Source organism: Amphibalanus amphitrite, unplaced genomic scaffold (assembly GCF_019059575.1).
Source record: "Amphibalanus amphitrite isolate SeventyFive unplaced genomic scaffold, NRLGWU_Aamphi_draft 000077F_arrow, whole genome shotgun sequence".
In the NCBI taxonomy this organism is placed as follows: domain Eukaryota; kingdom Metazoa; phylum Arthropoda; class Thecostraca; order Balanomorpha; family Balanidae; genus Amphibalanus; species Amphibalanus amphitrite.
The window spans coordinates 125626-139448 of NW_024881573.1; the positions used below are offsets into that span (position 1 = coordinate 125626).

The 13823-nt window shown below is 54.4% G+C and overlaps 1 protein-coding gene across 2 annotated transcripts in view; it reads right to left on the reverse strand.

Annotated features, from left to right (window-relative positions):
* Window positions 1–13823, reverse strand: part of LOC122379407 (fibulin-2-like) — a 222546-nt gene that overhangs the window by 125090 nt on the left and 83633 nt on the right. The window lies entirely within an intron of this gene.

Sequence of the window (13823 nt, forward strand, 5' to 3'; positions counted from 1 at the left end):
AGACAAGACAGGTCGGGACTGTACGGCGGCCATCGGTGTTCACTGTTCCGGGAGATGACGCGGATGGCCAGGATGGACTCCTGTGAATTCTGGCTAACCCATGATGAGGAGTGGTTTGAGCGTGTACTCTGGAGTGACGAAAAGTGGTTTGTTCTGCATCCGTCTCCAAACATGAAGAACACCGTGTGCTGGTCGCCAGAGAATCCGAACAAGCTCGTGCCATGCAAGAAGGCCCAGGGGCAGAAGGTGATGGCGTGGGTGGGCGTGGTGGATGGGAAGTGCCTGCCAGTTCACTGGTTCACTGGCTCCGTCAACAGCGACGCCTACCTGGAGATGCTGCAGACGGTGGTGTGGCCTGCGGTGAGGGCTCGGGCGACGCGCCACCAGTACTGGTTCTAGCAGGACGGCGCGCCGCCGCACGTCACTGCTCTCGTGATGGACTTCCTCCACTCGAAGTTCGGCGGCCGCGTCATCTCCCGGAACAGTGAACACCGATGGCCGCCGTACAGTCCCGACCTGTCTTGTCTGGACTTTTGTTTCTGGTCATTGGTGACGGCTCAGATCGTGCGCAGCGAGCCCCAAACGCTGGAACAGCTGAAGGAACTGGTTGAGGACTTCGCCCGCAACATGGACGAAGAGCAGCTGCGAAAGATGGCGCGTCACACACGCCGTCGGGCTGAGCTGTGCCGCTCAGAAGGGGGTGGCCACTTTGAGCACCTGCTGTAGATGAACAGTGGCTTGCAGGTGTATAATAGTGTGCAGTACAAAATGTCCCACGATGACGAGTCTAATGACGTGTCTTTTGTCTGGTGTGCTATTGAATACACATCTGCACGTGCCACTTACTTTATCTCATTCCCAAATGATCACCCGGTATATGTATCGATATGGATTAATGATAGCTTGCCTGTGCCATCGTTCGCTAGTGATGCCACTATCTTTTTAATCCCAAAACGTGGTATTAAAAGTTAAAACAAATATCAAAGGTTGGAGTAGCTCGTGTAGGGGAAGGTGGGGTAAGACGGACCAGCTAAGGTTTGAGGCCGCATATCTTGCTACACTGCTCTCGTAATTCATATTATTTATAGTCTTCGTGTAACGTTTCTTCTGTATTTTCACTTTCACACAATACTATGTACACACACATCGGCAGCCCCGCGTCCCCGTCCTCTCGGCTCGCGGCCCGCCAGCCGACTGCCTGCCGCGCCGGCCGCGCCGGCGCGCGCCAACTTCCGGGCCGTGCCGCTAGGTGGCAGCAGCTGCCGGCCGCTACAAACCTCTACACCCTTCCCCCCTTGAGGGTATGTGATCCCGACTCTGGTTGTTGTTTACTTAACCCTCGCCCATGTAGGGGGGGGGTTGGTGCAACCCCCCCCCCTGAGGTTTTTCGGAAATAGTGCAAAAACGGCGGCGCGCAGCGCCGCCAAATTTTGGGTACCTTATGGGGCAAGCCTTGCGCATCTTTTGATAAAAAAAATTTGACCGGGTCATGTCAGGTCACGGAGTTATGACGTCACAAAGGGAACAGCCTCCGGCCGGATTTTCACAAACTGAGTGCCAACGCCCGAGGTTTCCTGCCGGTGGTACGGACATCGGTTGATGGATCGTGATGAAACTTCCCATGCATGTTGGGGCAAGTATTGGCTATCATATGATATAAGAAACTTGACCGGGTCAGGTCAGGTCGCGGAGCTATGACGTCACAAGAGGAACAGCGTCCGGTACTATTTTTGAAAAGCGCCCGAACCACTATTTTGCTAATTCTTGTCACCTCAATGGGAATATGCAGCAATATTAGCTTCTATAGGGAGCAAATGGACATCCCAAATCCAAAAATACAATCAGATTTCAAAAATTTAAATTTTGATTTTTCGAATTTCTGCCGCCGACTGTGACCTTGCCGACCTCGGGCGCTCCCAACGCGCCATTTTTAGAGCTAGGGAAACGAAATACATACCAAACGATAGAGAATTGATCAAGGAACACGATAGTGAAGGTTTCAAGTCGATATCTCCCACCGTTTTGCCGCAATCGCCGCGGAAAATTTGAAAAAGTCTATTTTTCCGAAAATTTGACCTTTGACCGGTCAAAAGTAGGTCAAATGTTGACCTAGGACCAAAAAATATACCACCAATCGCGAGATCTCGGCGAGAGCAATCCGTTGGTCTTTTCCGCTAAGCTCTACGACGCTCCGTTTTCAAACGCCAAGGGGGGGGGTCGCACCAACCCCCCCCCTGCATGGGCGAAGGTGGCAGATCGCCGTTTACGGGCGAGGGTTAAATCAAACGTGTCACCATGTTACGAGTCAGCTCTTATAACTGCAAATCTTCTAAACGTAATGCAGTTGGAATCAAGAAGTTGTGTGATATCTCGGATGTTGTATTCCTGCAGGAACACTGGTTATTTCCTCAAGAACTTACCCTTTTGAATAATGTTCACAATGATTTCATGACTTTTGCCACTTCATCCATTGACCCGTGTGACCGTGTAATTCTGGGTAGGCCGTATGGAGGTGTTGCCGTCCTGTGGAGGAGTAAGCTTGCTCCGCGGGTAAGACCTATCTCCTTTGATGACGACAGAATTATTGGATTAGAATGTAATTTAGGTGGCCACAAACTGCTTCTTGTTGGGGTTTATCTCCCGTATGACTCGAGACAAAACTTTGATCAATACGTGTACTATCTAGCTAAGCTCAAAGGAATCATCGATGATTTTGACTCACCCAATGTCTGCATTGTAGGCGACTTTAATGCTGACATCATCAAGCAATCTGACTTTGGAATTGAACTTGAATCATTCTGTCATGAGGCAGACTTACGCATTGCTGATGTGTTGTTATTGCCCCAGAGTTCAATCACTCATACTAATGATGGCAGTTGCACAGAATCTTGGATTGACCACATAGTCTGTACAAAGAGTCTTTACTCTCTCGTTCGTGCTGTTAGGGTTGATGTGTCGATTATGAGTTCTGACCACTTCCCAGTGTGTTGTGATCTGGAAATCATGACCACCGATCCTATCCCGGATTCACACGAGGCTGCTGAATCTGATCCTAGGTGGGTAGTTGATTGGTCTTCTGTTGACGAACTTGGTCTGAACAACTTTGCTATGGCTGCGAGGGAGCAATTGTCTAATATTGACGTACCGTTTGAGGCTATATTCTGTGCTGCCACTGACTGTAGTGTAGCCCACAGAGAGGCTATCAATAGTTATTATGAAGCGATAATTGATGCTATTAAGAGTGCTACTCTTACTACTGTGACCAAACGAGCGCATGGTAGCTGTAAGCGAACAATCCCAGGTTGGACCGAGTTTGTGGAGGAGAAACACACCTTGTTCGGTGATGTTTACTCCCTTTGGTCCCTGGTTGGAAAGCCCCGTCAGGGCTACATCTACAGCCAGTTGCGAATGGCTAGGTCACAATTCAAGTATGCGCTTCGTTTTTGTCTTAAGAATGAGAAAGAGCTGCGAGCAAAATCACTAGCTGATAAATTTGCTAAAAACCCGCGCGACTTAGCAACTTTTTGGAAAGAAGTTCGTAAGCTTAACGCTGATCCGCCACTGGCCCAGTCTATTGGAAGCGTCAGTGGAGAGAAAAATATAGCGAACATGTGGAAGGATCACTTTGCTGATATTCTGAATAGTGTTGATGGCGATGACTGTAAAGAAGGTGTTCTGAATCAGCTTCGTAATGATGGTGAAGGTGCTGATATGTTCTCGGTTCCTAAGGTTTTAGAATCGATCCATGAGCTGTCGTCAGGTCGCTCTCCAGGTTGTGACAGTCTATCTGCTGAACATTTTAAGTTTGCGGGTGTTCCATGTGCTACGCATCTATCGTTATGTTTCTCGATGATGGTGAGACATGGCGTCTTGCCTCCTTCTTTGTCGAAGGTGATACTTCGCCCTATTGTGAAAGATCGGACAGGCAAATTGACTGATAAGGATAACTATAGGCCAATAGCTTTGGCCACGGTGAGCTCTAAAATACTGGAGCGGGTCATACTCACTCGATGTAAAGCAAGTCTTCTCACTAGCGATCATCAGTTTGGATTTAAGGAGGGCCACTCCACCGATATGGCTGTGTATGCGTTAAAAGAAATTGTGGACCACTATTTGCGCAATAGGAGTGCAGTCTTTGTCTGTTTTCTGGACGCTAGAAAGGCGTTTGATCGCGTGAACCATTGGACTCTATTTGATAAGCTGTTGAGTAGGGGAATGGATAATAGCGTTGTAAGGCTCCTCGTTCGGTGGCGAGACTCACAGAGGTATCATGTGCTTTGGGGTAAAACCCTCTCTGAGGAGTTCTCTGTGACGAATGGCGTAAGGCAGGGCGGGATACTCTCTCCGTACCTGTTTAATGCTTATACCGACCAGCTGTCAGAAAAATTGGACTTGAGTGGTGTAGGATGTCATTATCTGGGGAGTATAAACCACCTATATTATGCGGATGACATGGTGCTCCTATCCCCTACGCCACAGGGTCTGCAAAAAATGGTTGACATTTGTGCTGACTATGCAGGGAATCATGATATTGTGTTCAATACCAAGAAATCAGTGTGTATGTCGATTCTGCCTCCACTGTTTCGAAATATGATCCTGCCTGATATTGTGCTGTGTGGAAATGTTCTAGCTTATGTTGATCAGTACAAATATCTTGGCTTCCATATCACCAGCAGCCCCAAGAAAACTGATGATCTGGAAATCCAATATCAGTATCGTCTTCTTTGTTGTCGGGCAAACTCCCTGATCAGGAAATTTGCAATGTGCTCATATAATGTGAAACGGTACTTATACTCTACGTATTGTTCTAATGTACATGGTGTGCATCTGTGGCATTCTTATCGCTCTTCTGTGTCAAGGAAATTTACTGTTTGTTTCAACAATGCAGCTAGAATGTTCTTTGGTTATCATCGTTTCTGTAGTGCGTCCGACATGTTTGTGAATGAAAGAATCGATAACTTTATGGCGATGTATCGAAAGGCCGTCTATGGATTCATGACTCGCCTGAGCCAGACGGACAACCGAATCGTATCCTCCCTATATGAAAGTGATCTGGCATGTTATTCATCGATTCGGAGAGCGTGGTGCTCTGCCCTGTACAGTGGTACAATTTTGATGTGATGTGACTGGTACTGGACCTCGAGTCTGTCAAATACAGTTATCTCTCTCTCTCTCTCTCTCTCTCTCTCTCTCTCTCTCTCTCTCTCTCTCTCTCTCTCTCTCTCTCTCTCTCTCTCTCTCTCTCTCTCTCTCTCTCTCTCTCTCTCTCTCTCTCTCTCTCTCTCTCTCTCTCTCTCTCTCTCTCTCTCTCTCTCTCTCTCTCTCTCTCTTGACAGGGAAAGTACCTACATCTGTACGTAACGGCAACCCGGGTGACACCACTCAACCGTTCCCCTGCGGCACACTATCACATGAATGACGAACAGAGCTACGCCACGGTAAGCACTCGACAAACCAACCTCATACCCTGCTCACCCGCCCCGGCCTCAGCCTCACGCGCAGACCTACAATCGCGCACACATCTACGAATAAATCATAGCGAAAATGGCAGCACGGGTGCCTGGCGCCACGCCCGACTGAGCGTCACGATGATACGCAAACCAAGTCCGCACTCCGGTGCCCCTCGGGTCAGCGGCGAGCAATCACGATACACAACACAATACAATACAATTTGTGTTCGTCGAACACAAATTCACACCGCGCCGGGGCGAATCTCCAGCGAATTCGCCACAGACCGGGACAGCCAGAGCCTAATATATACACAGTGCCGCCCTTGGGCGTCCGCCCGCTCAGGTAATTAGTCGCATATCACCACGCAGCCGCGCGACACGCCCTCAGGTCCGTGTTACCAAGTGTGCTCGTTGCAGCGGTGGAGCAGCGCCACCACTCCGCTATCCAGCACACATATCCCTCCCGCTCACTGCCGCGGGGCCATCCACGGCGGCAGCCGTGCGGCTATCTTCCGATATCCGGCCGCAGTCAGGTGGATGCCGTCGGACTGGAAGTAGTTCGCGGCCGCGGCCGCTGTCAGGAGGTACTCTGACTCTCTCCCGCGGCGACGACGCTCGGTCAGGCATCGCCCAACACACGTCACCGACACGTTGCCGTTCAACTCCCGGGTCCAGCGTACCATTTTTCTCTCCAGGTCGAACGCAGCCGTGGTTTCCCACTTGGCCGCCCCGCACTCGGCAGTCAACCCATCCCGCGAGGGCCGCGGCGTCGGACCCACCAGAATGACGGGTGCAATGGTGGCCACTTCTGACACCTGGGCGGTCACTGCCGACCACAGCTCCTGGCTCATTTCTCTGGGTGGTCCATTGCGGGGGTAAACATCGTTACCCCCGAGCCACAGTGCTATGGCTGCCGGGTACACTTCATTGGTATTAGCCCATGCACGAACCACGTCGATCAATGCCCCGCTGCTCAGGCATCCTGCCCAATGCTTGCCGATGTTAGCGGGCGGCACCCATACTGCCACTCGCCAGTTACGGGCATTGGTGGCAAATTCGGCATGCCGCACAATAGAATCGCCGATTATGAGACCGGAGGGCCGCCCCGTATCATCCAACGGTCTCATTGGGTGTTCCAGCGGAGAGGGGATCGGCGACCCGCCATTCCCCCTCGGCGGACCATCGCGGGCCGCGGTCCCGTCGGCGACCTTCCGCCTTGGAGGGCTCTCCGACCCTTCCTGTTCCACCGGAGAGGGGATTGGCGACCCGCCATTCCCCCTCGGCGGACCATCGCGGACCGCGGTCCCGTCGGCAACCTTCCGCCTTGGAGAGCTCTCCGACCCTTCTATTGCCTTCCTCTTGTGCGGCGGCGACGCCGGAGCATCGCCCTGATCTCCTGGGGCCATGTTGAAGGAAAAAAGGATGGTCTCCCACTCGTCCTCCCCCAAGATCTGCTGCAGGATGTCGTCCCCCTCGGCCATGGGATCAGGTTACGAGTACGGATGTTTCCCCCAGGTCTGAAATCAAACGACGCGTTATTGGCGAATATATACAAAATACACCGCGGACATTTAGGCGATACTGCACACCCCTTAGAAAGCGGAACCCGCCTGATATGGTACGACCGGCCGCGACATACGGCCAGCCCGCGTGAAACGCGGAGTGGGTGGGCCGTAGATAGGAGGCTCGTCTGCTCTCCCCTCCCCCACTCCCCCAGGAGCTCCTGCCGCCGGAGGACGACACTGGAAGAGCAGCAGATGCTGAGGAATTCCACTCCGCTCGTCGTCCGCGAACCGACCTCCGCCCTGCTCATCTGCTGGTCGGGGCGTAGGGGCGGCCTGGCGGACTCTTGTCGCCTCTCTGTCTTGCCCGGTCCTCTCGCCGCCGGTCCGCTGCCGTTTCTCTTTAAACGGCTTCAGGTGGTTGTGGTGAAGCACCCGGGTCTTCCCATCGCTCCCCACAACCCTGTAGACCACCCCGCTGTTCCGCTCGTCGATGTGACCAACAACCGTCCACGGTCCCTTGTAAGGCAGGCCCAGCTTTGGCTTCCCGCCTGCTGAAGCTGTGAAGTCGCGCACCAGGACCTTGTCTCCCACCTGATAGGCATGTGCTCGCCCTTTCTGGTTGTACCTCTTGCAGGCTTCTTGTGACGCGCGTGCAGAGTTGCTCCGTACTCGCTCATACGCGGCGCGAATGACCCGCAGCCGATCTTCCAAGTAGCTCCACACTGGCACCGCTTCAGGAGGTGGACCGTATGCTGCATCCAGGGGCATCCGGGGTTCAAACCCGTGCACTAGGAAGTACGGTGTGTAGCCCGTGGTGCTGTGCACCGAGGAGTTGTACGCCATCGCATACGCCTTTACTTCCTCGTCCCAGTGCAGCCCCTCTTTGTCGATGTACTTGCTGATCATATCCTTGAGTGTGCGGTTGAACCTCTCAACCATGCCGTCACTCTCGGGGTGGTACGGAGTAGTGCGTGTCTTTTTGATGCCCAGTCTCTCGCACATCGCTTGGAAAAGTCGGGACTCGAATTGGCTGCCTTGGTCGGAGTGGAGCCTTTCCGGGACCCCGAAGTCGTGGACCCAGTCAAGGAGGCCCTCCAAGACGGTCTCTGTTTTCTGGTTGGCCATTGGGTAAATCCGAACGTACTTGGAAAAATAATCCATTATGACTAGGGCACACTTATTTCCTCTGAGTGACGTCGGCATCTCAGTGATATCCGCTGCAATTCTTTCGAATGGTTTGGAGGTCAACTCTGTCACCATCGGGGCCCGTTTGGCCGGGGCTGGCCGCTGCCTCCTCTGGCAGAGGGTACAGCCCTCACAGAACGCACGGATCTCTCCGTACATGCCGGGCCAGATAAACCGGCGTCTGACACGGAACGAGGTGCGTTGACGCCCCAAGTGCCCGCTCGTGACGTGGTCGTGTGCCATTGCCATGACATCATGCCGCAGCTTCTTTGGCACAGCCGCCCGAAACGTGTCCCCAGACGTGATTCCGACCACCCCATCGACGACCTTTACTTCGGCCCATCGGGAGTTGAGCACCTGCTTCCACTCTCCCATCTCGGCCGGCTTTGGTTGCTCGCCGCGACTCAACCAACCGCGTATCTTTTGCAGCACGCCGTCGTTTTCCTGTGCGCGACGAATGTCCTGTCCCGTGTCCATTCTGTCTCCGATGGGATCTGCTCCACCCTCGATCGTCTGCTCAACAGCATTGACCGCCCCTGTGCGTGACGCATCCCCGGTGCCACCGTCGGGACTGGGCGGCCCGCCCTCGACCCGACTGATGCCCGAGGAGCCGTCATCACGCGCGGTTCGCCGCATGACTGCTGCAGATCCGTCATCTTGCCTGTCCTCGGCCGGGGTGAGAGCGGCTTTCGCGATCACCATGGTGATGGCCATAACGAGGGCACAGAGCCACGACGCGACGGCCGTGTCAGCGGCTCGGGTGCTGTCCACGCCAGCATCTTCGCTTGAGATGAGGGCAGTTACCGCTGTTGCTGTGTCTGGAAGCGCCTCCTTGAGCCCCGTTGGGCGTCTCGACAGCGCGTCCGCATTCCCGTGGTCGACTCCCGGTTTCAGGGCCACTTCGAAGTCGAATGTGCTCAATTCCACTGCCCATCTCCCCCGTCTGCCGGTCCCGTCCCTTTCCACTGCGATGGACTGTGGGATGTTTGCGAGGGGTTTGTGGTCTGTCACGATTAGGAATTTAGCACCCACGGTGTACTGTCGGAATCTCCGAATCGCGTGCACTATGGCCCACAGCTCCTTATCATAGGTCGGCCATTTCATTTGGGACTTCGTCAGCGCCTTGCTGTCGTACGCAACGACCCGTTCGGTCTCACCGACCCGCTCTGCCAGTACTGATCCCACAGAGCCATTGCAGGCATCGGTATACAGCACGAATGTCCCTTTGAACGACGGCAGCGACAGTACCGGAGGTGACGCCAGCACACTTTTGAGTTGGTTGAAGGCGTGAGTCATCTCGGCTGTCCAGTCCAATCGCCCCGGAGACAGTGCAGCGCTCCTCAGAGGCCGGCTGACCTCGGCGTAGTTTTCGATAAATTTTGCGTAATAACCGCACAAGCCGAGGAAACTTTTCATTTCATCATCGGTTACTGGGGCCGGCCATGTGAGCACTTTCTCGACGTTCCTTAGGTCGGGACGGATGCCCTCCTCCGACACCTGATGGCCGAGGAATGTCACCTCCTTCTTGGCTAGGTGACACTTGCTTGGCTTCAGCTTGAGGCCTGCACGCCGGATCCGCCCGAAGACCTCCTCCAGTGTATCCAGGTGTTCGCTCTCAGTTCTGTTGAATAGAACGACATCATCCAGGTAAACTAGACACGTTTTCGTATCTAGCCCTGCCAGCATCAGCTCCATTAGGCGCTGAAACGTCGCACTGGCGTTTTTTAGGCCGAACGGCATCACGCGGAACTGTTGCAGACCCCGTCCCGTCGTGAAGGCCGTCTTCTCTCTGTCTTCCGGGCTCATGCCAACCTGCCAATAACCAGCGGCCATATCCAGGGTGGTGAACCATTGCGCACCGGCCATTGAGTCCAACGCGTCATCAACTCGAGGGAGAGGGTATGCCACTCCTTTCGTGACTCCATTCACCGCCCTCATGTCTACACAGAAGCGAAAAGAGCCGTCCTTCTTTCGCACCAGGACGACGGGGGAACACCATGGACTGGTGCTCTCCTCTATCACCCCGTCCCTCAGCATCTGCTCCTTCTGCAGCTCCACTTGGTCTCGTATTGACGTCGGTATCCTGCGGGCCGGCTGCCGGATCGGAGTGGCATCGCCTGTGTCAATCCGATGCTGCACCAAGTGGGTGCGTCCAATGTCTCCTGGGTGCTGACTGAATATGTCCCGGTACTCCGACACCAGGCTTCTTAGCCGGGACTTGCCATCCTCAGACATGTCGGAGCCGTCCACGTCGACTGCTGTGACTGGTGCCGGAACATCATCATCATCGCCTTGGTCGCCGTCGCTGCCCCGCGGCGACCCGCCACCGGTGACAGCGCCGGCGTGAAGACCATCATCCTCACTCAGATCGAATTCGTTGTCACCTCCCGGCAGAATCGTGTACAGCGTCCCGATATCGCTGCCCTTAAGAAATCTGGCCTCGTGGGAACCGACATTAGTCAGCTGTATCGGAACAGTGCCATTACCATCCACAGTCACCACCTCCCTCGGAATCAGGAGGTCCTCCCTCAGCGCCGTGTGACTGGGCTCGATCACTCCCTGCAGCGCACACGGGTTACTCACCTTCCCGTTGACTGGTACCACAGAAGCTCTGACGACGATGACTGACCGCGCCGGCACCACCGTCGTGGCGGCCAACAGAACTCTCGCCCGACTGGGTCGAATGGCGCTGTACGGAGGCAGACGAATTGACATCCCGGCCAGTCTGATCACTCCCGCCTCGTCATCGATAACAGTGCCATGACGGCAGCAAAAATCACGCCCCAGGACCAGCTCGTACATCAGTCCCTTGACCACTGCCGCGCTGGGAGTAGCGAATGTCTTTCCCTGGATTTCGATTGTCAGGTCTTGAACAACCCCCGTGATGTGAAGCGGCTCACCGCCCGCCCCTCGTGCCGTCTGGGATGGCGTCGTTAGCCGACACCCCAGCTCCCGCTGGACATGCTCCTGCAGACCATCGCGAATCATCGTGAAGTCCGCCCCGGAATCCACCAGGGCCCAGACTCGCCGTGTTCCCAACTGCACCTCGACCACCGACGCCGTGATCTGGGACCCTGATGGACGCCGGGCCGATGCTTGTCCCTCAGCACCGGCCGCCATCAGTTTTCCTGACCGGTGTACTGGGGCTCGTGACGGCTGCTTTGGACTGGTCCGGTATGCGACCGCTGGTCCATCGGGACTGGGAGCATGCGGCAGTCCGCCAGCCAATGCCCGTCCCTACCGCAGCCGAGACAGAACGGGAGTCTCTGTGGTGTAGCAGACTGCCGAGCCGAGCGCGGGCAGTTACGCACCATGTGCCCAGCCTCACCGCATCCAAAGCAACGGCCTACGTTTTCGGTGGACTGGCGGCCTCTACCTGCGGTTCCCTGCACCGTACACGCGCGCCGCGTGTGACCGATCTGGCCGCAGTTATAACAGCGCAGGTTGACCGGGGTCGCGGCTGTCGTTAGAGCCACCGCTGACTGATCATAGGCGAGCTGACTAGACTGTCTGCCCCCCAGCTGCCCGCCGTGGTGGCCAGACGTGTCGAGCTCGTGCAGCATTTGCTGCATTTCCATCATGCGGCGCTCCAGCGCCCGCACCCGATCCGTCTCCGTCTCATCGCCGCCTCGTCCCGCGGCAGGTAAGTCACCGGCGACTGATACCACTTCCCGACCGCGCGGCAGCGCCGTCACGGGACCCGCGACTGCGCCCTCCTGTGAGTTAGCAGCAGGAGCCGCCACTGCAACGGCGCCAGCCGCCGCTGCAGCCGATTGCCGGACTGCCAGCATCGCATCGTGACGTGTCTGCAGCTCTCGGGCTGCAGAAATTGCAGCTGACAGCGTTTTCAGATTTTTGCTGCACAGCTGACTCTGAAGCTGCTCGTTACGCAGTCCGCACAGAAAACGGCTCGTCAAATGGAACTCGACCGGGGCGTCTCCCACGCCCTCGTCTGGATACGCGGCGCGTCCCAGATGACGGATACGATCGGCAAAATCGGCTACTGTCTCCCCAGGTGTCTGCATCGCGCGTGCCAGTTCCGCCTGTGCCTGCAGTGGACCAACCTCAGAGCCGTAACGCACACTCAGCGCCTCGACAACCTGTGCATAATCGGCCTGGGCAGCCGCCGACAACGACGCATATAGGTCCAGAGCCCCATCTTCCAGCAGGGCCGGCAAACACTGCAGACGTTCCGCGGCAGACCAGGTAACAGTTTGTGCCTCGAAACAGTTCAGCCAGCGGCGCCATTCCTGCCCATTTGCACCGGTAAAGGGTTTAGCCTTTGACATAAAAATCAACCTGGGATCCATTTCTCCCTCAAACTGACAAAAACCGACCGTAATATTTACACTACACGATATCCTATTCCGCCGAAAACATCGATCAAAATGCCGGTCGCAGCTACCTTACCGTGATTCTGGCTCACCAGCTCCGGTTTTTCGGTCGTGGCGTCCTACCGACCGCGCCAATTTGTAACGTTTCTTCTGTATTTTCACTTTCACACAATACTATGTACACACACATCGGCAGCCCCGCGTCCCCGTCCTCTCGGCTCGCGGCCCGCCAGCCGACTGCCTGCCGCGCCGGCCGCGCCGGCGCGCGCCGACAACTTCCGGGCCGTGCCGCTAGGTGGCAGCAGCTGCCGGCCGCTACAAACCTCTACATTCGGAATGCTCAATCCTTCCTCTGTTGATATGTGTAAAGACTAAATTTCAAATTAAAGACATCTAGGTGGTGGATGCTCTTAAAGAGGGACATGTCAAAAACTCAGACAAGAAAAAACGCGGGGTAAGACGGACCACCCAGCAGTGCCTGCTATCAGTTCATGTGTGTTACACTTCTGCTCTCTACTCTTGTAAGAAAAAGTAACCAGAATGGTAAAATAACAAAATAAACCTTTATTCTTTACTCATGTCTGATGGAAGTGCAGTTAAAAGCTGGGAACATATTGTTGATTGTCGTTTTGCATGAATGCATGCTAACTGAGCACTTGCATGCATGGCTCACATGCAACAAAGACTCCTTCCTGAAAAATTAGCTTGCTTAAACTTGTGTCAATGTTTTGGAAAAGAACTTTCCATATGCAAGGTACAATGGACCATCACAGGGTAAGATGGACCACAGTGGTCCGTCTTGTCCCAAATCTAAATTCTGTCATTATAATGACGTATATGTCAAATAGCCCAACATTGCAAAACCTTGCCTTTCCTAAAGTGTGACTATAACTAAGTCTATAACTTTGTTCTTCACAGTTAACCCTATTCCTGGCGGGGGGGGGGGGCTCAGGAGCCCCCCCCCCTGAGGTTTTTTGGTTATTTCTCCCAAACGCGTTGAGCTAGGAAGCTCAAATTTTCTGACTTTTCCTAAAAGGCTTCTACGCAACATGTCTGAAAATTTTGAGTTGATCTGACCTCAGGTCAGGTCACCAGAGGCGGTTTGGTGACCCTACCTCAGAAAAGTTTGCAATCACGCCAGAGCTAGAGTTTTTGACCGATCAATTTCTTCTCTTCAGGCTTTAGTTAGGGTACCAGTATGTGCAATTTGTATATCTCGTAATTTTGATATCGGTGACCTAAGGTCAGGTCAGTTTCGCGACCTCCCCATTATAAGTCAATGGGGGAAAATCAACTCCCTGTTTTTACCACTAAAACGGGTCGGAATGGCCCCATATACCATACATGAC